Genomic DNA, 26,647 nt, shown 5'->3' on the forward strand with positions numbered 1-26,647 from the left:
CAGATGGGAAAAAGGTCTATTCAACCAAGGAAGGAACGGTGGAGTGGATAGCAAGGAGGCAAATTACAAAGGCTTTTCCAGTGCAGTTAATATCCAGTACCCATCTCCTCGTCCTCAGCCTATGGACATTCTCTTTGAACCTCGGCAGGGTTTTAGCTGACAGCTGTAGGATTGTATGTAGATTGATGTTTGCCGTGATCAAACACAGAACAGGATTTCGTTATTCCACAATTTTAGATGTGCAAGAACCCAGAGAGTGCAATCCACATGTCTGCTTTGTTAGCTGTTTGATATTCCTGTGGCTTTTTGTTGTGCATAACCTTGTTTTTGTCAGCCTTAAACTTGTTGGAGATAATTGAAAAGGTGATGGCTACTTTAGTGGTTTAATGCAAATGAGTGGTTTTTAGTCAAAGTGTAACATTACGAGTTGTATTTTCCTGATTTGGTCATGAGGTCACTGCACAGTAGTGGATATTCACTACCAGTGATCACAGTAAATATGATACTATATGTATGTAAGATTGTGTTTTTTGACTTCGAAATGTACATAAATTTGTGTACAGCTTGGTTTTTCATTATTCTACAAAGTTTTATCCCTATAGCATCAACTTAAACAAGGTGTGCATGGGTTTCCATTCAATTACAGGCACTCCCCAAGTTCCACAGTTCTGTTTTTAAGTTTGTTAAGTCATATTTGTATGTAAATTGGAACTGTTCCGTACAGTTACAGTGTTTACTACAAACCCTTGTATGTAACTTGATATTTATGATAATGGGCTTTATGGAGGTCGGTACCTAAGTACGGGATGTTTATAAGTCAGGCATTCCTATGTAAGGGGCTGCCTATATACCAGGAGCAATGGGAAAAGTCTTCATCCTAATCCCTGTTGTGGGAGTAAACGCGCACACAAATAATAATGTAGATGACTACATAACATACATACATAGTTTACCTTAAATGAGGATTGAAAGAATCGGTGTGTTTAGGAAATAAACCTTTGTTGTTTATAATTCACCAAAGAGATTAGCTGTGAATCAAGTACTCCTCGTGACAAACCAAATGGAGATTGGTCCACATCATATTCAAGATAAAAGGTACAGGTAATTAATGTTAACAATACCTGCAAGACAGATACCATAGGCGGATACCACGGGAACACGATTGCCCTGATGTATACTGTATGTATGACATCACGAGTGATTTACAAACCTACCAGAGGTTAGGTGTGTGTTTCTACATAATCCTAGTTCCTAACGGTGTGGTAAACACACACTCCTCGTATATCATACCTATCATTCCTGCTTTAGTCTCCCCTTTAATCAGCAGCTTGCTAATTAGTTCTCAGTATGCTAATGCCGGCTGTGCCTTGCCCTTCCCTCTTGTTATGCTATCTTATTAGCCCATATTAGCATCAAGACTGATTAACAGTAGCTGGGCCCCAAGAGGACGAGTCAACTTCATTTGCCTTTTCACACATTACAATTCACACCGCAGAAAAATATTCACCTCAACAAATTGTTCAGTCCAGTGCTGTGTAACTACCCTTTCAGCTCGGGGCCTATGTAAATGAAGGCGTATCTGCTTGTAACCCTTCATTACCTGGACTGTAAAGAGTCCTTACCAAAGCATGTTTTTCCTCCTGTGAGCTGTATTGATTAAAAGTTGAAGAATGGGAGACAGTGGAAGCAGCAGGATAAAGAAAGGATGAAAAAGAAAGACTGTGACGGGGTTGAGTTTTGCATATGCATACGGCCTGGCATTCATACATCCACACACAGTGGAATGGAGGAGGTCCTTGTAACTTCCTAAAATTGCAAAAATAAATGTGCTTCTTGTACCATGCCAGGAGGAAATGGGGTACATTTTGACCAAACTAAAAAATGTACCAGTATTTCAGCAAGTCACCCACCCAGGTAGCTGGCAGGGTGCTGTCTCCTGAGAGAACCAATTTAATTGTCCCTGCATCTGCTTCCCCAAATAAAGAAAATCAAATGACTATAAATACTATAGTAAAACAATGAAACCTCTTAAACACAACAATAGAGTAAATAGCAATTTGACATGTTTACATATGGCAACACATTCATGATATAAAGCTGACAATATCACACCCACCTCCTCTCACAGACTTCACCCATCCTCATTTATGATTTATGATGTAATTTGAATGTGAATTGCAACTTGCTGTGAATGTGTACTGAACAGTTAGAGTCCAGGTAAAAAAGGATGAGGAAGGAGCTAGGATGGACTTTAGATAGCAGAGTGACCCATCTCCTGAGATCCACTCGTAATGCAGACAGTATACACATGAGACTAAATCTAAGTATTGCCTTACAAAGGACAGTGATGTTGTTTGCCCTTTTGTTTTCTAGATGTAAAAATTCAGTTAGATTTGGATTCAGGCTAAAATAGTTGTCACCCAATGTTGTACCCATGGGATAGAGGCAGTGAATGTGATTTAGTGAACATAAAACATGATGAAGATGTGTGATTGCACAGGAGAGGCCAATGACTGAACAAGGCCTTGATGGGCTTATTATTCTATCTTTGATTTAAAGTAATTGACCTCTAAGTGGAGACGGTCATAATTAATGATGAGGTGGGAAAAGGCCAGTTCTGCTTCCTCTCTCTTTGTGTTGTCCTTTCCTTTCTTCCTCTCTAGACTATACTGATGGAATTGCAATGGAGATTGGAAAATTATGTATGACAGCTAAGTTGCTTGATTGCATAGAGCAGTGGTCTTTAACAGGGGGTCCGCAGAGGTACTGCAGGGGGGTTGCGAAATTTGTGGTTGATTAGACAATTTTTTATATTTTTTAATTGTATTAAATATTTTTTTCTTTAAACCAATTTTCCCCCACAAATTTAAATGTCTTTCAATACACATTAACATGAATCCAACATATTGTAGTGAACGGATAAATGGAGGCAGAAAATGATATCTTGAAATGTTATCAGTCAGCAATGCACACATCAAGGACACACAGGAGCTCTCTCAGGCTGGGCACCGGTTCACTCACAGCACGAGACTAGCCTAGTCCTAACCTGTCCTAGACCCGCCCCTATCGCTGCTGTGCCAATCACGAGCCCGCATGTTACAGGCTGAAGGCTTGAATCAGTGACGTGCGGTCAGGGGAGGCAGGTGTCATCATGAAATGTAAAAAACAAATAATGATTGAAAATAAACAAATATATATATTTGTCCACTGATCTGTGATAGAAATGTAATTATTGTATGATTCCAATCATTCCAATGATTTTTATAGCCCTAATCCCTCCGGTGGGGGGAGGACCGATTTGTTACTTGCCTTGCTGATCTGACACAACGCTGCAGTGAAAAAGCAGGAGGGGAGGCAGCCAGTACCTCTGCCTCACTGTGTGTGTGTGTGTGTGTGTGTGTGTGTGTGTGTGTGTGTGAGCACACAGGCTTGTTCTGCTATTAATCTTCTTCAGGTGTTACAGACAAATGGCATTGTGGGTAGCTAACAAAGTCAGGTAGAGAAAGTCAAGTGCAGCGCATCACAACTTTCATCCCTAGCAGTAATCTCTATTGCGACAGAGAGACTTTTAAAACTAAAAGAAGATAAATAGGACTTTTTCACCGAAGTACACTCACTGCTGTACAGTCCACGACAAAAATGAAAGACCAGCCCTTTTTTAATAATAAATGAAAAAATTAAACATTGAACAAAAAGTTTGGAAATTTGTGTTTGATAGATAATTTCTCTGTTGTAACAATGCTTCTTGGCAATACATTTTATACCGTTGGAAAGCCTGTTTAGTTCCCTTTTAAATGGTGCCCCATTTGTAAGGAACATGCATTTGTGGGACGAGCAGCACAGCTGAGTATGTGGGTTGTGCTCATGAAAAATTTGCCAAATCTTCTCTGCCAATGCCAAACAGCTTATTCTGCTGTTGCTATTGACTCTTGTTTGGTGCTGTTTGGTGGATTGGATGATTGAAGTCTATCAGTAACAAGGAAGAAACAAGTCATATTGGCAATTTTACAATTGGTATAACGGTACAAGGGTATAAAGTGTATTGCCAAGAAGCACTGTTACAACAGAGAAATATTCTACCAAAGACAAATTTTCAAACTTTTTGTTCGATTTTTATATAAAACAAGATAAGAAAAAAATTAAGTTATAAAACTACATTTGTCTTTTTGTTATGGACTGTATGTACTTTCATTTGTATTGAATCAGTATGAATTATGGAATTGTGACGGCAAATGAAGAACACACAGAGGATGCAGCAGAGCAAATGATGCTGATATGGGATATGAAACATGACCAGTAGTCAATGTGGAAGCAGCCAGTTGAATGGTGTGAATTTATGCTACTCTGTTGAATTCATATTTTTGTAAATCTGACTTTGAAAGAGTCAGTGCCTCCCCAGCTAAGAACCTCACCGCATTTCACTGGCTTGAATAGCTTAGAATTGAATGAACAATAACAGGGTAGCTATGTTTATACATGGCGCTAGGCCCAGTTTGATAAAAAACACAATTTTACACAATATACATAGTAGGGGGTCCCTGCTCCATCTCTCCATCAGTTTGGGGGTCCTTGGCCTGAAAAACGTCGAAGACCTCTGGCATAGAGAATGTAAAACATTGTTAATGACAGGTCCAAGGAAAGTAAAGTAAATTTATATTTTATACCTTTTAGGGTTGAGCATGGAATTGAACCTGCAAGATGGCTACACTGGGCTCTGTATCTTTTGACATCCCCCTTTAGCTCTATGTCACCCCTCTCATCTGTTGTCCTTCCCCTTGCATGTCTCCTCTCCTTTCTTTCTCCTCTTCTGTTTCTTCCTCCTTGTTTTTTCTTCCTCTTTGCCCTTCTCCTGACTTTCTGTCCTGCCCTTTCTTGTTCTTTGTGGTCTTACATTTCCATTACGCATCCCTTTTCTTCACCACTACAACATAACCCTCTCAACCCTCTCCGTCTCCCCCCTCTCTCAATTTCTCTGTATCTCTGTCTGTCTCTTGCACTCCCTGTTGTAGTGACATTGTGACAGCTGTGTGCAGGCCCCGTGTGGCCAGGCCTTTGATCACTCTCCCAGCTCGCCACTGCAGCTAATGAGAAGAGCAGGAGGGCTTCAGGGTTTGAACACTGGTGCTCCTATCTCATGAGCTTCAACTCAAAATGATTTTATGGACCTCCATTTGTTGTATTCTTCTCACCTAATTATCCTGTACAAGGTGAGAGCATTTCCCAACAATCATTTCAATCAGTCTGCACCCTGGACTGATCCTGGGTCACCTGAAGATTTCTGTATCAGATGTTGGGGGACCTGGGCTATCTGGTGATAATTGGGCCACGGGAACTGGAATGGGTGGAGTGCTACTACAACAGCAAGCCCAGTGGGAGAGGCTATTGCTAATGTTGTACCTGGGGGCCCAAGAAAGTCAGTGTGAAAGTGTTGTTGACCTGACCTACCCAGCGGCTCTGCATCAGGTATAGCCCATCTGCATTACCATTGGAGCCCTCAGTGGGAGGTTCCATGGCGAAGTGGAAGTCCTCAAGAGCCACCTGGGAATGCGATCATTGCTGTTCTTGGCCTTTGCCATCCACTGAAGGGGAGCATGGTCAGGCCACATTGGGAGCTATTCCTTCCTGTTTTCCATAGGCCCACATCTGAGGCATCAGTGTAGAGGCTGAACGATCGAAGTAAATCTGGTTCCTGAGGGCAAGTTTGACCGCATTCTTTCCGACTACCCTTTCTTGGTGAGGTCCATTAAGCCTAGGTGGCACTTCAGTTGGTTGGCTGTCAATCTGGCCTGTAAATACATCAGAATTAAACCAGAACCATAATGGATGAGGAAATTGAATGCCAAAGTGGTGTCAGTGATGGTGGGTGTCCAAAGTAAGATCAAATTTGGGACACTTCTCTGTTGCAACTACTATTAAGCGCAGATGGTTAAGGAGAAAAACTATATTGTGATGAGCTGGGGTCAGAGAGGAAGAAATTCTATGGAGCAGAAGTCTTTTCATTACCAGTACTATTTCATTGGTAGCCAGGCTTAGCTTTACCAAAAACCAAACTCCCCACACAGATGTAGCGAAGGTATCTTCTTCGATGTTGGGAACCAGACTATTCCCTCACAGCAGCCATTGATTGTTCTCAGATGAACTCTGTTTTGTCCAAAGGCAATTGCATTTCAAATGCTATCCGAGCAAGCACGCTACTGCACAACAGATTAGTGCTCCAGTGTGGCTGGGTGCCGATAGCCTGTATGTCCTCAACATCAATCTGTTGAGTCAGTGACCAGCATTTGCTTTTGTATACTGAAACCATCTGTGGGAAAATGTGATTCTTGTCACTATCTCTGTATCTCTCTCATCCTTTATTTTCCCTCTTTTCTTTGATCATTCCTTCAATTTCTTGTAATTTCTCTGTGTGCCTTCGTGTTTTTTTTCTACATTTCATTTTTCTCTTTTCATCCCTTCAACCTCATTCTGCCCCTTCTGTGTTTTGTGATCCCTATCACCCTCTTCCTCCCCCTTAGTGGCAGAATCGCTGGGCTGGAGAAATGAATTTCTCCTCCTGTTCAAATGCAGGTAAGGAAAAAATATAGCAGTAGTGAATATAGATGGAGGGAGAGAGAGAGATGGTGTTAATATTGATCTTGGTTAATTAGATTCCTATTGGAGTTCAGTGGGGGACTGGAGTGGCGAGGCTCAGTGTTTGAGCCTAAGCTGAGAAAAACAAAGCTCAAATTAGTTAGAATTCCATTTTAAACAGCAGCTTACTTGGACATGGAGGAAACAGCGCTGATTTGATATATTCAAATTGCTCTGCTCCTCTTATTAGACCTGCTTTTGTCGCTGCCCTTCTGCCACCATGGCTGCATTTACCTATGTTCTCTGCCATTTGCATCTCTCTCTCTCTCTCTCTCTCTCTCTCTCTCTCTCTCTCTGGTGTTAGGACCTTCTCTTGCTGATCCTAACCAGCATAAATAGAAGTGGCTCAGTGCCTCTGTCAACATGCTGATACTACTAAGGAACATGTGTCACCCACAGGCAGAGTCTATGTTCAGTTGACTGATTTACGTTTATTACCTTGGAACTCGGTAACATCTCCGAAATTGACACGTGCTGCGTTTATATTTTGACTTAATGTAAATGGGTATCTGCATCTAGAACTCAGCCAGGGACGCCTCACACAAATTAGTTATTTTGTGAGCAAGGAGGAACCACAGGTTTTAATAGTGTACTGTGTGCCTACTGAGAGCCCATCACAATGTAGACAGAATTACTATAACACATACTTGTGGGGTCAAAAGAAAATAAATGATCTTGAACCATAATACTTGAATGACCCTTTCCAACATGTGGAAAAACAGCAGGTCTATGTTTATGTAAAACCAATGGCTATGTTATCACAAGCATCAATGAGAAGCCTTTGTCCTGCTGTTGCCTCTGAAACTTGCTTACTTTGCCATTCACCACAGAGCTCATGTGATTCAGTAACTGATTGATCCGTTGACTGATAGCCGGCGCTTTACCCCTTATCCTCCCTCTTCTTTGTCGTCCCCCTTTCTTTTTACTGCTCAGTTCCACCAGCTCACCTGTCCCAGCCGTTGACACCCATCTTTCTATCTGTGTGCATTGGAGCCAGTCTGACTGGCAGCCCACCTAGACTCATCCACATGTCAATCCATTCATTCAACCCTCAACCCCTACCCCCACCCTGCCATCACTCTGCATCCTTAATTGAATCCTTTCAATATTTTCTTCATGGCTGAATGGGAAGGGTCACTTGTTTCTGATTGCCTCACCACACACAGGGAGTTAAGGACTTTCTTTATCAGGCAGCCAAGCTGTCAGAATGGAACCAGGTTTGTGTGTATTGGTGTGTGTGTTTATGTGCCGTCCCATGCCAGGCCTGTCTGTCCATCACCGCCTTGTCCTTCTTGTCTTATTATCTGGCAAATCCAATGAAAGGATGATGAAGTTTCTGTTGTAGATTTGCAGAAGGAAACTTTTTTGTGCCATTATTAGCATTTTGACAAAAATCTGAGCAGTGTCATGAATCCCTTACGCTGTGCATATGATGCCGTTCTCAATTTTGTATTGTCAGTGAATTGCTTCAAAATTGGTACTTAAATTGGATTCCAAATAAAAATCTGAGTGACATAAGAGTATCTTTCTATGTATTATAATTTTGTAATTATGAAAATTGTGCAAACGATGATGAGAGCATTTATTTGTTGGTTAATTATGGTTTCTTCTACTTAAAGAGAACTGAGGATATAAGACAGGAAGTGAACCCCAGTCAGTAGGTCAAGTAAACATTGTGGTTTTAACATTTAAACATACATATCAACAAATTCCTGAGGGAGATTGAGCTATAATATTGGCTGATATTGCTGACGTGCTCCAATAGTGGCGTACACGTTTGGGTTGTCTGTGGACATGAAATTAAGCAATGCAAGCAGATGTGAGTGAATTTGAATTTACAGATGTGAGGGAAGTGAATTTACAAGCACTTTGAAACTTTAATGTCACTCTGAATAAGGCAGTTATTCTTTTTTTCAAATGATTGAATTTGGCAAAAGGGCTTACTCTAACTAACAGGCGTTGGTTATGATATGGGATCGTAGATTGATTTATTAAGGGGTGTGAGCATCCTGTGAGTCCATGTAAACGTACTGACTGTGTGTGTCTGTGTGTGTGTGTGTGTGTGTGTCAATATGTATGTGTAAGCTTGTGTGCCGCACTTCCCACTATTATTCCCGTCTGGCTGGTATCTCATTTACTTCATAGACCTCGGACTCATACAGTATAAAGCCGTGTGTGTGTGTGTGCGTGAACACCAGCATCATTAAATCATCAGACAACACGCTGCATCGCTGATCCCACGCATGCCTCTGTTCTGTGCCATATCGGTTAACGAACACACCTCCTCATCTTAGCTTCCATAACGCGACTCTCATCAATTGCCGACAGCTCTGTCTGATTTATGAGGCAAAGAGAAGCAAGTTTATTAGTTTACATCCTCACAGCTAAGAGTTCAAAGTCAAGACACCTTCCACCAAACCTTAGTGTGCAACGTCAATGAAGATACTTTATCTTCATTATCTTTTCTGCAATGCTCACTGTGTTATGATTCCTTGTCTTATTTGCAATGTTCTTGCATTTGTTTCTCACTTTTTGCAGCTTTGTTGTTGCAGTACAGTTTCTCCTTATGTAAAACTAGTTCATATTAATTTCTTCATCATTATTGTCAATGATGAAGAAACGGAGACACACTCATCTACACACAAAGCAATTAACAAGGTTAAAAAATACTGTTTGTTTGTTAAGGAAGTGCACACACACACACACACACACACACACACACACACACACACACACACACACACACACCGCCTTTTTGTGGATAATGCAGTGAATCAGGCAGTAATCAGCAGCTCTAGTGGTTCCTGTTAAAACCTGGCTCTGATTATATGTCAGTTTGCCCATGAATAACATGCCCATTAATCGACTTATCACTTAATGAATGTTGCAATTAATTGATTTGCCAGAATGCAGATTTGGCTGCTGCGTCTTGGGATTAGAGTTGAAGATGTTGACGTTGTGCCATTTAAAAAAAAAAAAAAAAAAGAAAAAGTTTTTGCCAACAAAAGGATAGGGGGACGTCGAAAGAAAGAGAAAGAAAAAAGAAAGAAAGAGCCGGGTCGGGATGTAGCAGAGATTCTATCACCACAAGATTAGTTGTGTGGAGTGAACCATTGATTCTATGTGCTGCCATGTGCTGCTTGCATTTCCCCCCTCCCCTCAAACACGCACACGCACACGCACACACGCACACACGCACACACAGATGTGCACACATGCAGTAAACACAAACAAACATGAAGCCTGAGACCTAAGGGCAATGAGGGAAAAGCTGCTGAAAGTGCTGTTTCCGTGCTCCCTTGGGGGTCTGTTACGGAAAGCCATTTTAGGAACTAAATAAACAGGTCTGTTAATGGCATCTGCTGCCTTACCATATTTCTGCAGTCACTTGCCTTGAATGTCTGTGTCAGAGGAAATAGTGTAGGGGGCATCAGTTGGGACGTTGTAGGGCATCAGGTTTGGGTTTGTTTGTGTTTGTCCGGTTTGTGATGCCTCCAACGACATAAGATAAGATAAAAGTTTATTATCCCGAGGGAAATTACTGTGCAACAGTTACAGTACAGTGCAGAATGAAACTAGAACGAGAACAAGTACACACAACAAGGGGTACAAAGTACAGTACATACAATCTGGGAACAGTACATGACAGTACAATACACAAGGAGGAGGACAAGGGTACAAAGTGCAAATGTGCATCTGGCTATATAACTACAGCATACACGTGTGTGTATATATGATATACAGCAGCATGTTGTGCGACATACTATAAAGTGACAGTGAATCCCTCCCCGACCCGAGGTGGATTTATTATTAAGTCCGATGGCCACAGGGAGGAAGGATTTCCTGTGGCGTTCAGTAGTACACCTGAGAGGAATGAGTCTGTTACTGAAGGTGCTCTTGTATGAAGCCAGCACCTGGTGGAGCACAGAATTTGCCCATCTTCATTTTAAACATCTAATTTTGATGCAGTGCTCCACAATCACAGTCCAGATTATCCTTTGATTGGTTTGGGTTTCCACTTGAGAGAATTGATGATGTTTACTCGCTGTGTTTGTACAATGATCATGTCAGAAGCTCTAATGCAGCAGCCACGTCTTAAAGTGCATGCTCTTCAAAGCATCAAGTCTGTCAGACTGTGGACAAGGCAGAATCGCAGAGAAAATTTTAATACTTCCCCCTCCACAACTCCTCGCACCCAAGATACATACATAGATATATACATAATCCACAATTGAGTAGTTGAGTAATGGAGTAGTTCCTCCTATGTGTAAATGGTGGAATGTTTGGGTCAAAGGCTTTTCCCCTAATCAGATTCCAACAGTAGGAGGCGCTACAGAGGCATGCATTTTCAGAGAGCCCTCAATGTATGGATTCCTACTATTCCTGTTATGTTGTTTATCTCTAAACATCATTGAAGTTGATCGGAAAAATACCCCTTTCACTACATAGACACAGTAAAAAAATGTTTTGTAGCTCACAAACTCTGAATTCTCTCCATCTGGTGTGTGTTTAAGAGGTGAGTTTCTATTAAGAAGAGAGTAAGCTCAAAGGCCCAAAGTACCGGCAGTGACCAAGGTTTTGTGTGCCCATGTGAATTCATTCCTTGTCAAACTCGGACATAAATCTGTATCTAAATGGTTAATTAAAAACATTTTGGTGACATCACAAACACAATGTTTTATGTCACAAAGTGGTGGTGCTTCAAGACACTTTTTCCTGACCACATTTATACAGGGTATGGAAATGGACACCTATGTTTATCATGATGGGTACAATGAGGCACCTTGTGGGTGAATCGTGCATATCTTTGCATTAAGGTCAAGATAAAAGCGTGTTACTGAAGGGAGAAGTGCATGCCCGAGAGTCTATCTCAGCTAAAACGATGATTAAGGGGTCTTGCCCTTTAAATAGACAATCCTGTTGACCCAATTTAGAGTCGCAATCAATCCACCACTCGCCACATTCATTGAGACGCCAAGCATTGATTTTCTCTTTTCCACCAACCCTGCCTGCCTGCATACACTGAGGAGGACGAGGAAGGAGGAGGGAGGAGGGAGGGGAGGCCGGGGAAGCCACTGAGCCACTGAGGCACTGATACACACATGTAAATCCATCCAGACGACACAAGATTCAGCACTTTGATATTCATATTTTATTACAAATGACATTTAAACCCTTTTGGGCAAACCTTTGTTCCTTTTTTTGTATGAATTACACTCCATACATACCCCCCACACACAGACATTCACCTACACACACACACACAGTGGAGTACAGGATGAGTGTTTTTTAGCAGCCAGTATAATCTATATGCATTTGTGGATGAGTGTATTGTTAGGTTTTAATATAATTAGAAGGGGATCGATATTGCAGTGCACTCCCGGTGACACAAGCAGAGCTCTGACAAACACACAGAGATTCAAACACACACAGAGACACACGCACACACATACTACACCGTAGAACAGAAATTGTGATAATAGGTACTGCACCAAACTATAATCCCTGAATGGCTTTTATCCAAGGAACCCATTGGAGTGGCAGTGTCCGCTTCTTTTTTCACTCAGACTTTTGAGTATTTGATGATGAGAGAGTTTGTCGCATCTGTTCAGGACCTCCCAAAGGTCCCATTTAAACCTCTTTACGCCGTATTTGCTTGGTTGTGCTTAGGGATGCAACACAGTCCTAGTTTCTTCTCGGCTCACCGTGTCCAACCTTTGACATAAAAGACATTAGGTTCTTCTTCTTATTTTCCTTTCGGCTGCTCCTTTCACGGGTCGCCACAGCAAGTCATCTGTCTCCATCCACCCCTATCCTCTGCATCCTCTTCTCTTACACCAACTAACCTCATATCCTCCATCACTACATCCATATATCTCCTCTTTGGTCTTCCTCTAGGCCTCCTGCCTGGCAGTTCCCACCCTAGCATCCTTTTCCCAATAAATTCACTATCCCTCCTCTGTACATGTCCAAACCATCTCAGTCTGGCCTCTCTGACTTTATCTCCAATACATCTAACATGTGCTATCCCTTTTATTTACTCATTCCTAATCCTATCCATCCTTGTGACTCCCAAAGAGAACCTCAACATTTTCCTTTCTGCTACCTCTAACTCTGCCTCCTGTCCCTTCCTCAGTGCCACTGTCTCCAAACCATGCAACATCGCTGGTCTCACCACTGTCTTGTACACCTTTCCTTATTACTCATTCTTCTCTTTTGTCACACATCACTCCTGACACTTTTCTCCACCCGTTCCAACCTGCTTGCACACGTTTCTTCACCTCTTTTCCGCACTCTCCGTTGCTCTGGACTGTTGACCCTAAATGCTTAAAACCCTCCACCTTCTTCATCTTTTCTCCCTGTAACCTCACTGTTCCACTTGTGTCCCTCTCATTCACACACGTACTCTGTCTTACTGTGGCTAACCTTCATCCCTCTTCTTTCCAGTGCATACCTCCACCTCTCCAGATTTTCCTCCACCTGCTCCCTGCTCTCACTACAGATCGCAATGTCATCTGCAAACATCATGGTCCATGGAGATTCCTGTCTGACTTCATCTGTCAATCTGTCCATCACCATAGCAAACAAGAAGGGGCTCATGGCTGATCCTCGATGCAGTCCCACCTCCACGTTGAACTCCTCTGTCACACCTACAGCACACCTCACCACCATCTTGCAGCTCTCATACATGTCCTGCACCACTCTAACATACTTCTCTACCACTCCAGACTTCCTCATACAGTACCACAGTTCCTCTCTCAGTACCCTGTCATAAGCTTTTTCGAGATCTACAAAGACACAATGAAGCTCCCTCTGTCTTTCTCTGTACTTTTCCATCAACATCCTCAAAGCGAATACTGCATCTGTGGTACTCTTTCTTGGCATGAAGCCATATTGCTGTTCACAAATGCTCACTACTGTCCGTAGCTTAGTTTCTATTACTCTTTCCCACAGCTTCATTGTATGGCACATCAACTTTATTCCCATGTAGTTGCCACAACTCTGCACTTCTCCCTTGTTCTTAAAAATTGGCACCATTACACTTCGCCTCCATTCCTCAGGTATCCTCTCGCTCTCTAAGATCTTGTTGAACAACGGGGTCAAAAACTCTAGTGCCACCTCTCCCAGACACTTCCATACCTCCACAGGTATATCATCATGACCAACTGCCTTTCCACTCATCATCCTCTTCAATGCCCTCCTAACGTCACCGTTACTAATCTTTGGTACTTTGTGGTCCACAACGGTCACCTCTTCTACTCTTCGTTCTCTCTCATTCTCCTCATTCATCAACTCTTCAAAGTACTCTTTCCATCTTCCTATCACACTTCTGGCTCCTGTCAATACATTTCTCTCTTTATTCTTCACCACCCTAACCTGCTGCACATCCTTCTCGTCTGTCTCTCTGCTTCGCCAATCTGTACAGATCAGTCTCTCCCTCGGTACCGTCCAACCTGGCATACAGGTCGCCGTACGCCCTTTGTTTGGCCTTTGCCACCTCTACCTTCACCTTATGCTGCATTTCCCTGTACTCCTGTCTACTCTCTTCCGTCCCCTCAGTGTCCCACTTCTTCTTAGCTAACCTCTTTCTCTTTATACACTCGTGGATTTCTTCATTCAACCACCAAATCTACTTTTCTACCTTTTAACAGTTTAATAATAGGTTGATAATACAGTAGGTTGTCTTCCCCTGAAAACAAAATGGACAGAACAGAAATCTTTAAGAGCTTTTTCCTCATTAGCTGAATTATTGATATCACTATTCTATTAATTGCTGAAAGTGGATTTGTTAAATGAAACAGATCACAGATTCAGCCTGTACTCACCGAGTACAGCCGAGTACCCCCCCTACGGACCCCCAACCTGGATCTCTCACATATTGTTGTCACACTAAATGGCTTTTCATCAGCAGTCATGGTTTTATATGTAATAATCAATGACACAGCCCTTATGGGGGTATTTTAGTAGCACCATTGAGCTAGTTTTCATATCTCTTGTGCACACACACACACACACACACACAACTCACAAGAGATGATGACCATCAGATAACACCTCAGCCGTGTAAATCGAGCTCACAGAGCAGAGTGTGAAATGCGCATCCATAATATTGAATGGTGAAAGCTTTGAGGGGCAGTGCTCCGCGTCTGTCCAGAAGTGTGTGAGTGTTTGTCAGACATTCTCCATGGAGCTGATCAGTGGTGTTTTCCCCGCTGAACTCCACTGACAGCCTGAACTCCATCAAATCTCTCTCTCTCTTTCTCTTTCTCTCTCTCTCTCTCTCTCTCTCTCTCTCTGTCTCTCTCTCTCTCTCGGTCTGTGAGATGTCTCGGTCCAGACACAGGGATGGATGGATGGAGGGGGAGGAGGCATGAAAACCTGTTGAATATTTTACAAGTCTACACTCCACTACCCTTCAGCAAGAAATCCCCAATGGTGTGAAAGTGTGTTTGTGTGTGTGTGTGTGTGTGTGTGTGTGTGAGAAAAAGAAAGCAGTAGAGGGAGAGAGAGAGAGTCTTACAACAATTGGTACTCTATCTCAGGACTCCACATCTTTGGTCTTGAGTCATTTTTGCCATTTCATGACAACTGACAAGACATGCAAACACACACACGCACACACACATATTGTAACATTTCATAGAGATGACTGTTACTCTTCCTGACAGTGAAATCAAAAAACCCTGCATCTGATTGTTCAATCCAGTTTAGACCAAACACATGTCTAGTTGTTGTACCTCTGTCTTCCTTCAGAAGAGTTTGTTCCTCCATGATGTGACCCCATGTTTTGAACTGTACCAGTTGTATTCAAAACCTTGAGTAAATCAACAAAAGTCAAGAGAATACACACTGGGCTCACTGGAGAGAGATGTGTGGCTTTTTAAGAGGAAGGAGTTTACTATGACAGAAAAGCTCTAACATAAAACAAAGACAGAATCGTCCTCATTTAGCTTTGTGTATCGAACCAAAATCTGGCAGCAGAAGACAGCTCAACAGGAGAATGGAGCTCATACTGAGTACAAAACAATAAAATGCTGACCTTCAACCTTTAGGAATTCCACTCACCGCGTTATGGAGCCGTTTGAGTTGAGTTCAGGGACGGAGTGGCAAGCATGCCCTCATGGCAGCATGTCCATCAGCTCAGAGGCTGGACTGGTAGGCTGCATTCTGACAGATGCAGAAACACTCTGATGTGTTCGATAACTTTGCCCAGTGCTTGCCTATACCTCAGTATAACTCATAACATTTCAACCTGGACAATAAACAAATCCATTCCAGTGAACGTGGAACTAACAAGTCATTGGTGATCAGTAATTAAACCATTGAGAGTCACATAAAGCTCCCCACACATTTGGTCACCAGCTAGTAGTTTAATAGACCCCACAATGATGAAGAGTATCAGACCCCCTGATCCTTGGAGGAGGTTGTAAAGCAATATGAGCAGAATGACATAAGGTTGGCTAAATAAACAAGGTTGTTAATGCAAACAAAGTTGAACCCAGACTCTTCATTACAGTCCACACTGGTCCCTTCATTCACCTCTTACATCTCAATTTCACGTTGAATCAGTGCAGTGCCTGCACAGTGGAAAGCTTTCGTAGGACAGTCGCGCCAAGATACCATCACTCCTTTTCCCATCAGCTGTGGCTTAACTACTATAACTAACTACAGGAGGATCTTGTGATCTTTTATTTAATTTTTGCTTTTAGCGTGTTTTTGTATTTTGGAGCATTTTGATTTGCCTATTTTTTGAAGAGAAACATCTAGCTGAGTCGGTGAAAGTCAGAATAGTCAACAATGCTCTCAGTCAGAATTATTGTGTACAGACACAGGTTCTGGTTTAAACCCTTTTGGAAAGGTCTATGTCAGTTTCACTACCAGCAAACAGGTAGCTTCACTCAACAAATGTATTCACTACAGCTGGAGAATTTACATTTCCATGATTTGAGTCGTTCAGAAGTGCCATTTCAATATTTTGCAGTTGTAATTAATTTCCATTGTGCCTTCCTTTCTGTTTTTTGTACTTTTGTTTGTGAGTCTGTACAACTCTCTCTCTCTCTCCCCCTCTATTTGATCGATAGTTATGGCCCTGGGTTGAGCTCTCCAATCTCTGCACCTTTAAATCCTCCATTACCTGCCACCTTTCACACTAGCAGAGCACACCACTGAAACAAACACATTGAAAACGATGTGCATCAACACCTTAACCTTTGGATTTTCCAAAAGAATGAAAACATCTACCACTGCTGCTGCCACTGCTTTGACAGGCTGCAGGGGCAAAGTCATTACTGCAAATTTCCTTTCCGAACAAACAGTTGCATGATTCGTATTAGACACAGTAACAGACAGAGACACGGTGTATGCATGCACACACACCTACCTGCCTGCCTGCCTGCCTACCTACCTACCTACTGTACCTACCTACCTACCTACCTACATGTCGGTACAAATGCTGAGTTATGACAAAGTAGAATAGAATACAGAAAAAACACAAAGCCCCTCAAAGATGATGTAACATGCCCTGTGTTATTTTAACCTCTACAACTAAGGTGAGTTATCAGAAATACCATTGGCCTGTTCTTTTGTCTTTTTGTCATGTCTTTTGAAGTATGCGGGGGCCTCAAAGTGATATACCAGCAACTTTACAAAAGACAAACCATGGAAAAGCCACTAAAAGCTCCTCTCACATCATTTCCTAACTTGCACGATGTCACCCCGTAAGATAACTGGTTTTTACCTCCAGTATAGCGTGACTCAATTTTATTTGTGAATCTAGTGGATACAGTATGGTTTTACTTACTTTTACTGTTGTGTGCATAACCTCTTTGCAACATGCATCCATAGCGACGGCAGACACAAGGTCTGCACTACACAGCAAGATTAAGGGGTTAGAAAAAATTAAGGCTAAATTGAGGCTTGGGTCCCCGTCTCGCGGGATCATCACCTTGTAGTGGTGAGGCGGTTTGTGTGTCTCAATGACCTCTAGAGCTATGTGGGCTGGAGTATTGAGCTCCTGGTAGGGTCCCCCATGCCGGACAGGTCGAAAGATAGGGCCCAGACGAAGAGTGATCCCCCTGGTGTTCCAGGTTGGGGCTTGGGCTGAGGGCTGATAACCCCCTCCTGTCAAAAACAGCTTATTACAGAAACCAGAAGCAGAGTAAATCCACTATATAAAGGGGATGCCGTGGCCGCATCACATGGTAGAGATTTTATGAAGCACAGGGGCCAAAGCCATCCGGACGCCTCCGGGTCCACCCAAAACATGCTATAGGAATTGGTAATTGGAATGTAAGAACGCTGTACAACAGTGGCAATATTGCCCGAGCAGCAAAGGAAATGAGCAAGAGGGACATTGACATCATGGGCATTGGCGAAACTCACTGGACAGGTCAGGGAAAGATGCAGCTGGAAGGTGGCGAGACCATGGTTTATTCTGGAAGGGATGACAACATTCATAGACAGGGGGTAGGGATACTTTTTTCAAAAAATGCAGCGGCGGCTCTCATGGAATGGACTCCAGTTAGTGAGAGAATAATTCAGGCCAGATTCTACTCCAGGCACATAAAATTGATTGTCATACACATTTATGCATCCACAGAAGAAGCAGACGAGCAGGTGAAGGATGAGTTCTACACAAGACTGCAGGTTGTAGTGGATAATAGGAATCAGCATGATAGGTTAATCGTCACTGGAGACATGAATGCAAAGGTTGGAGATCAAAACTGGGACTTTGAAAGAGTTATGGGCAATCATGGACTCGGAGTGCGGAACGATAATGGAGAACGATTATGTGAGATGTGCGACATCAACAAACTGGTCATAACAGGAGCATTGTTCCCGCACAAGACCATCCACAAAGCAACATGGATTTCAACAGATTTCAACAGGCAGGACAAGGAACCAGATAGACCATGTTTTGGTTAGCAAGCAGTTTAGAAATTCAGTGGAACACACAAGGGTCTACAGGTCAGCAGACATCGGAAGTGACCACTATCTGGTATGCAAAACGATAAAGCACAGGTTATAGAGAGCACCGACACAGAGGAGTAACAACAGAGTCAAGTATGACACATCCAAATGAAGAAAGAAGATGTGAGGAATGCATGTAAGATCACTTTGAGAAATAGGTACCAAGTACTTGCAGAAGGAGAAGAAGAACCAGCGAACGAGGAGAATGAAGTGGAGCGAGATTTTCGGGTTATGAAGAAGGCCAACATAGAGGTTGCGGAAACGGTCTTGGGTAGACCCCAGAAGAAGAAGCTATGGATCAATGGAGAATCATGGAGGTTGATAGACCAAAGACAGCAGATAAATGAGAAGATCTTGAGTACACGGTCAGAGAGGGTAAAGGGGCAGTTGAGAACCAAATACAGAGAGGAAGACAGGGAGGGGAAACAAAGTTTAAAATCAGACAAGAAGAAATGGTTGGAGAACATCGCAAGTGAAGCAGAGGAGGCAGCGCTTAGCCAGCACATGAAAACCTTATATGAGTTGACAAAGAAGCTGTGCAATGAAAGACCAAGGTATAGTGTCACAGTGCTGGATAAGGATGGGAACCGTCTCAGTAAAAGAGAGGAAGTGCAGAAGCGTCGTACAGTACACTTTAACACACAAAAGTGTTAAATAAGGAACAACCACCTAACCCGATAGTAAGAGAGGAGGAAGCCAGGATTTGACTTTGGAGAATTGATAGACGGAAATAGCAGTCAGTGGGCCAACTCTTTTTCGACAAAGAGCCGCGAATGGCAGCCTCGGTGTCTCGGTGCTACTTGTTTTTTGTTATTTGTTTGTTTGTTTTTTGGTCAAACTCTGCTCTTGGGGCCACTCTCAGCAGAGAGGAGCTCCTAATCATCAGGGGATCTACTCCAGTGGATCTGCTTCCCACTTTTCTAATTTCATGTGTAGAATTACTGGACATTCTAGTCAAGGGCTTGCTAGCCCTTGTTCACACAGTGAAATGCCGCAGGAGAGGAAAGCGAGCCAGTGCGCTTGTGTGTCTCAGACGGTGCGGATTACGTACACCACTTCCAGGGATATTTCTCTCTAATGTGCGTTCACTGTGCAATAAACTCAACAAACCCCATTCACTGGTTGGGAGAAACAGAGACTTCTTTACAGCTTCAGTTCGGTGCTTCACGGAGACCTGGCTCGGCGGTTTAACGCTGGACTCCACGCTTCAGCTGATGGGCTTCGAGCTGCACAGGGCAGACCGGGTCACCGAACTTTCCGGCAAAGTGAAAGGTTGAGGTATATGTTTTTACACCAACAGTGGCTGGTGCAACGATGTGACAGTGATCCTACAGCACTGCTCTCCAACTCTGGAAACGCTCATTATCAACTGCAAACCCTTTTATTCCCCTGTGAGTTCGCTTCATTCATTCTGGTCGGTGTTGACATTCCACCGCACACCAATGCGCAAGGGGCTCAGAGCGCACTCCCGATCAAATACTGTGTGTGGAACAGACCAACCCAGACTCCTTAGTTACTGTCCTCGGCGATTTAAACGAAGGAAATCTCAGCCATGAACTCCCCAATTAAAGACAATTCATTAAATGTCCGACCAGAGAGGAGAACACCTTGGATCACTGCTACACTACAGTCAGCGGGGCATATCACGCCATTCCCCGTGCTGCACTGGGAAACTCGGACCACATCGTGGTCCATCTGATTCCCGCATACAGGCAGAAACTCAAACTGTGTAAACCTGTTGTGAGGACGTCTAAGATGTGGACAAGTGAGACTCTGGAGAACCTTCAGACTGCACTTACTGGGACGTTTTCAGGTCTTACACCGTCAGCCTGGACGAGTACACAGAGGCTGTAACGTCATACATCAGCTTCTGTGAGGACAGCTGTGTACTGACAAAGACCAGGGTGAGCTTAACAACGACAAACCCTGGTTCACAGGGAAACTCATGGAGCGGGGACAGAGACGGGTTCAAAGAGGCTAAGTACAGATTTAGCAAGGCAGTGAGAGATGATAAGAAACTGTACTCTGAAATTAAAACAGCAGTTTGTAGTTAATGACACTGCATCTGTGTGGAAGGGCTAGTTATCACAAACTGTAAGCCTAAACCTGCTCAGCCTCTAAACGATCTGTGCCTCGCCAAGAGGTTGAATGAGTTTTACTTTTGCTTTGATGGTCAAGCTAGCCAGTTCTGACATCGTCCCACATGACACCTACAGCAATCACCAGCCCCCCCTCACAGATTTCCTGACTGAAAGGAAGCAGCATGTGAAGCTGGGGAAACTTGCTCTGATTCAAGCTCCATCAGCACCAGTTCCCCTCAGGGCTGCCTTCTTACCCCTCTGCTCTTCTCCCTGTATACCAATGACTGCACCTCCAGTCACCAGTCAGTCCACCTCCTGAAGTTCGCGGCGGCACCACCCTCATTGGACTTATCTCTGATGGGGATGAGTCCGCCTACAGGCGGGAGATTGACCGTCTGGTGAATTGGTGCAGGCAGAACAATCTGGAGCTTAATGCTCAAACAAACAAAGGAGATGGTTGTGGATTTCCGACTGAACGCAGCCCCACCTGCCCCCATCTCTCTGTGTGACTCCCCAGTTGACACTGTGGAGTCTTTTCGATTCCTGGGATCCATCATCTCCCAGGACCTCAAGTGGGAGCTCAACATCAGCTCCCTCACCAAAAAGGCCCAGCAGAGGATGTTCTTCCTGCGGCAGCTGAAGAAGTTCAGCCCGCCAAAGGCACCGTCTGGTTCGCTGCAGCCACTGCCAAGGACAAGGGCAGGCGGCAGCGTATCTTACGCTGTGCGGAGAAGGTGCTCGGCTGCAATCTGCCGTCCCTCCAGGACCTGTACGTCCCCTGGACCCTGAAGCGGGCAGGCAAGATTGTGGCCGACCCCTCCCACCCTGGACACAGACAGTTTTTAACCCTCCCCTCTGGCAGGAGGCTGAGGTCCATCAGGACCAAAACCTCACGCCACAAATCCAGTTTCTTTCCCTCGCAGTTGGCCTAAACAACAAGGGTCTTTTACTGACCACACAATAAACCCCCGTACGATCACTTTTCTTTAAGATTTAAGATCTTTAATCTAGTCATTTTGCATGCAATTCATGGCAATCACACACAATTGATATTTGATATGATATCACACACACAAACGCATGCCCTACAGAGGGGGTACAGGGCAGCCGTTCTATGGCGCCCGTGGAGCAGTTGGGGGTTTGGTGCCTAAAACTGGCAACTCACCTGCTACCAGTCCACTTACCTGGTCCATACGGGACTCGAACCGGCAACCCTCCGGTTCACAAGCTGAATCCCTATGGACTGAGCTACTGACGCCCCCAATTGCCAATACCGCGCCTTTATTTAACAGTATTCAATTTAGTTCATTTATTACAATAAACCCCTGCACGTTTTTTGACACTTTATTCAACAGTATTCAATTTAATTAATTAATTTAATTTAGTGTGTTTTTAATTGAATTATTTGCCGAGCTGCTGTTTTTATATGTTGTTTTAAATGTTGTTTCTTGTTGTCTTTTTATATGTTATATGTACGCACCAAGGACCAGAGCAAATTCCTTTTAAGTGTAAACTTAATTGGTGAATTAAGTTATTCTGATTCTGATTCTTGGAGAAGTAAAGGACGCAGTAACGAAACTAAACTAACAGAGCAGGGTGAAACTGGCGAGTGGTTTGGCATCAAGACTGGAGTCAAACAAGGTTGCAATATGTCAGGGTTTTTGTTCTTGATGGTCGTGGACTGGATATTAAGAAGAACAGTTAGTCTAGGTGAAAATGGTATAAGACGGAAGTTCACAACCAAGCTTGATAACTTAGCAAAATTGGATGACGAGGCCAGGTGTAGGGCTCAAGATAAATTTGGAAAAGACTAAGCTATTGAGGATAAATGCAAGACAGTATGAGAAGATCATAACCCATGGACAGGAGATCGAGGATGTGGACGAATTTACATACTTAGGAGCAAAGGTCTGCAAAGAAGGCAGTGGAATGAAAGACAAGAAACAGGCTATCAAAGGCAAGGGGTGTGTATACTAGACTCAGAAAGATATGGAGCTCAAAGAACATCTCAAAGAGGACAAAGATTAGGCTGTATAGGATGCTAGTGTTACCGGTTTTGTTATACGGATGCGAGACTTGGAAAATGAAGGAGAGAGGAGATGAAAGGGCAATTGATGTATTCCAGCATAAATGTTTGAGAAGAATCCTTAAAATTAGTTGGCAAGATCATATCAGCAACGAGGAGATATGTGGGAGAGCAGGCATGGATAAAGAGCAGAGAGATAAAAAGACGGAGATGGAAAATGATTGGGCACGTGTTGGGGAAAGATTGAGAGAGTGATTGTAACATAGCGATGACCTGGGCACCAGAAGGAAGGAGGAAACGAGGAAGGCCAAAAACAACATGGAGAAGGACGGTGGAGAAAGAGAGAGGCGAGGCAGGGTGGAGGACATAGGAAGAGGTGCGGGTGACGGCGGCTGACAGGAGACAGTGGAAGAACTGTGTGGAGGCCCTCTGTGCCACTAGGCACGAAGAGGACGGATGATGATGATGATGATGAGGCTCATGTCCGTTTCTTCAGTGTGATGAAGCTGCCTCACTTCTGATCGCTCTGTCACTATTATGCTCCATGACTATCCTGTTACAAAGCAGCATATTAGTTTAGTGCTTAGTCGGGAAGAATTTTAAAGCACTACCTTTTGACCAATCACCTTGTTTGGAGCCCCTTGACAGATGTTTAGGGGGTCTTCCAATATAAGGATGTTTAGATAATGGCTGATGATTGGCATAAGGCAGACAGGATTTTTGTGAACTTCGTACTTGCTTTGCCTTGTGTTTAACCAATAATTATGATAATAATACCTAGCCTACAGTATTGATCATCACGTTAACAATTTGCATTAGTGTTTCCATATCTTGCATGTACGTTTAGAGTTAGATTCTCATACGGCTGAGAGTCTCACTGCTATAAGATGGACTCAGCAGGCGTTGGTGTGGAGACCGACTATTGAAAGCACAGGAAAGTGGTCAGATTTCTCCCTGTCAGCGTAGTGCTACAGACCCTTGTGATCCATTACAGCTCCATTGACACACAGGATGAGCTATGAGATGTGGATCTCTGAGAAGACCGATCACTCCACAACCTCTGCTCAATATCAGAAATGGAAATGTCGTTTTTAAAACCTTGACAGAAACTTGTGGGGATCATTCCTTGTGATTTCATCGAAATGGGACAAAGCAATGTTTATGTAATTACAAATGATGAGAAGCAATACTGTGTGTTTATGCACAATGAGGTGATTTGAAGGTGACTTCGCTTTGATATAGGTATAATACATAGCTTGCATACATTTTCCCATTATAGGACGTCTGCATAAAGAAACAGATTGTTGTGCAATTAGGTCTCACCCTCTAGGTTGTACATTTTGGGTGACTTTAGGTCCTTACTTTGAAACAGTGGATCTTATTGATGATGATATTAAGTCAGTTTTCTCGTAGAATATTGAATTATGGCAGGTTAAAATGTCAGATTTACCTCAGCCTAGTCTGGCAGCAGTAGGTTTAGAGCTGCCTTTGAAAAAGCTCTAAATCCATTCACTCCCATTGCTGCGCTAATGATACTGGTGGCAGGAGGTGTGAGGCCTATGGCTCTCTCAACAGGAGGCACCGTAGAGGAGGAGAATCATGAGTGAAGGAAAAAAGAAAACTTCAAAGTTATCTCCCGTATAATGCTGCCTGTTACACCTTTGCCTTCCCTTTTACTACCTTCATTTCTCTTTCCATATCTATCAACCAATGTTTTGTTTCTGTCCTGTTGGAGTTGCTCATCTATTTGATTTCTCTTCTACTTTTCTGATTTTTTTTTGGGATGTCCTCAATGCGTCCATCTTCATCCATCCGTCTCCCTCTAATTCTCTTTTCTGTCCTGCAGCTACAATAGCAATGAGATATTTTGCATTAAGGCTCTGACCGGCTGGGCTAAATGGGGCGGCTTGCAATTAGTTTTGCGAGTACTTATCTCATTAAAGTAAATGAATTATTGATTTAATGACACTCGTGCTTTAAGAGGGAGGCAAGCTGCTATTATGACTCTGTTGTTTGAAAGGACACTGTCCATCTCGGCAAGGAAAAATCCCTCTCCTTCTTTCAAGTGTCTGTCGTTACTTTCTCCACCTCAATTTTCCCCATTTTCTGTTTTCTTCTATCCATCGCATCACGTCTCCTTCCTTTGTACAATCGACACTGTCACCGTTATCGCCTTGATGATCACAAATCAGCCTTTTTCTGCTGTTTTTAATGTTTCTTGGTCATTTGAGATGTATGTCATCGGAATGAAAAAGATAGTCAGCTTGTTTATTTGAAGTTATGAAGATAACATTGCATTTTACTTCAGCTTTTATTGAGCATTTTTGTTATTCTAATTCTTTATCTGTGGTTTTGAAAAGTGCCGTAGAAAGAGCTTGCTTACCTCCTAAACCTTTCAGTCCATATGCTCACCCTGTGTGGCTCAACTGAGATACCATGACATCAATTTCCATTTAAACCTTATTCCATGGAAACCATATAGTGGCATTCACATGATATTGACATGGAGCATGATAAGGCACCATCACTCTGCATTGACAACTACAATTAAGAATTATGAAATAACCATAACATATTGAATCCCCTGCAAACATAACAGATTTGCCATTTTGTGTGTAATTAATTTAATTGCCAAAATTAAACCACTGGTAGCTTCAGTCAGTTTTCATTATCAAGTTTCTGGAGGCTTGGAAAACACGCTGCCCCATTTTTTCCCCTCAACTTGGCTCAAATGTGCCTCTCTCACTCTGTCCAACTCTCTCCTTGGCACTTTTGGAGGCGGTAGAGGAGTGCAGGGAGGTTGATCCACTCTCTGCCCCAGGGCAGATGGAAATTGGTGGGGCATTGTGCCCCCTCCCCTTGATCCCCCTCAGAGGGTCCCTGACAAGTCTTGCTCCCGGGCTGTTCTACCCCTTCACTAATCACCCTCACTGGAGATGATAACCTGTAATCAGCACTTTTTCTGTCAGCCAGTCAGTCAGTCACGCTGCAAGAGACTGCAGGGACCATGGAGGGGAAGCTTGGGCTCAAATGGCTTACAAGGCAAAGTCAGTGTACAGTTGTTTGGGAAAAGGTAACCAACATATCTTCTTTTGACTGATTTAACCCAGTATTGATCTTGAAATTTGTTGAACAAAAGTCAAACTGTGAAAGAGTGCCACATGTCCCAGATCCTCCAATTAACCCTTCCCTTTTCTGTATTAATTGTTTGGAATATCCCACCAAATACAAAATAGTAGAGTAGGGTTGTAACTCTCCTATGGAATTGGATACCATTCAACAAAGGTGTAGACGTTCAGTTTCATGCTGCTTCTTAATTGGTGCATTGAGGTGTTGTGTTTTTCTTCATTTTACTCTGTTTCGGTCAACCAAATTTTGGATCGGGTCAATTGTCGCCAGATTTAACTGTCAATCCCCAACAGGTCAGGTCTCTTCTTTGGAAAATTCATTTCATTTGATCTGTTTGTGGTGCGGTCCAAAATTGCAACCTTACCTTCACCAATATTGATAACTTGTAATTTCAAGTAACATGAATGTGCTTTGCTGTATGAGGAAACCCAAAAATGCATTCAGAATATTTTTCGAAACACCAGAGCTTGTGTGTTGGAAAGAGAATAGTTAACTAATTTTCGCTGCTACTATTGATGCCCTTGGGCAAGGCACTGAACCCCTGTAGGGCTGCTCTCTAGCTAACATCATATTTGAATGCAAAAGGCTACATAAATTGTTGCCGATGGACAGCTTTAGCAGCACTAAAACGTGAATGCAAGTATTAAAGTTTCATTCTGCTGTGTGTGTATATTTCAGCTGTCTCTAGATGCCCAGGTAAACTACTGTTTGCAGACTCTCTGGGGCAACTATCATAAAATACTTACTCCTCCTTCACAATGTGGTGATGTTGGAACAGGTTTAGTTGGATAGAGATTGAAATGGACAGCTT

The sequence above is a fragment of the Genypterus blacodes genome, unplaced genomic scaffold (assembly GCF_046128005.1).
Source record: "Genypterus blacodes isolate CSIRO-AG114 ecotype Tasmania unplaced genomic scaffold, CSIRO-AGI_Gbla_v1 ptg000046l_1, whole genome shotgun sequence".
Classification (NCBI taxonomy): domain Eukaryota; kingdom Metazoa; phylum Chordata; class Actinopteri; order Ophidiiformes; family Ophidiidae; genus Genypterus; species Genypterus blacodes.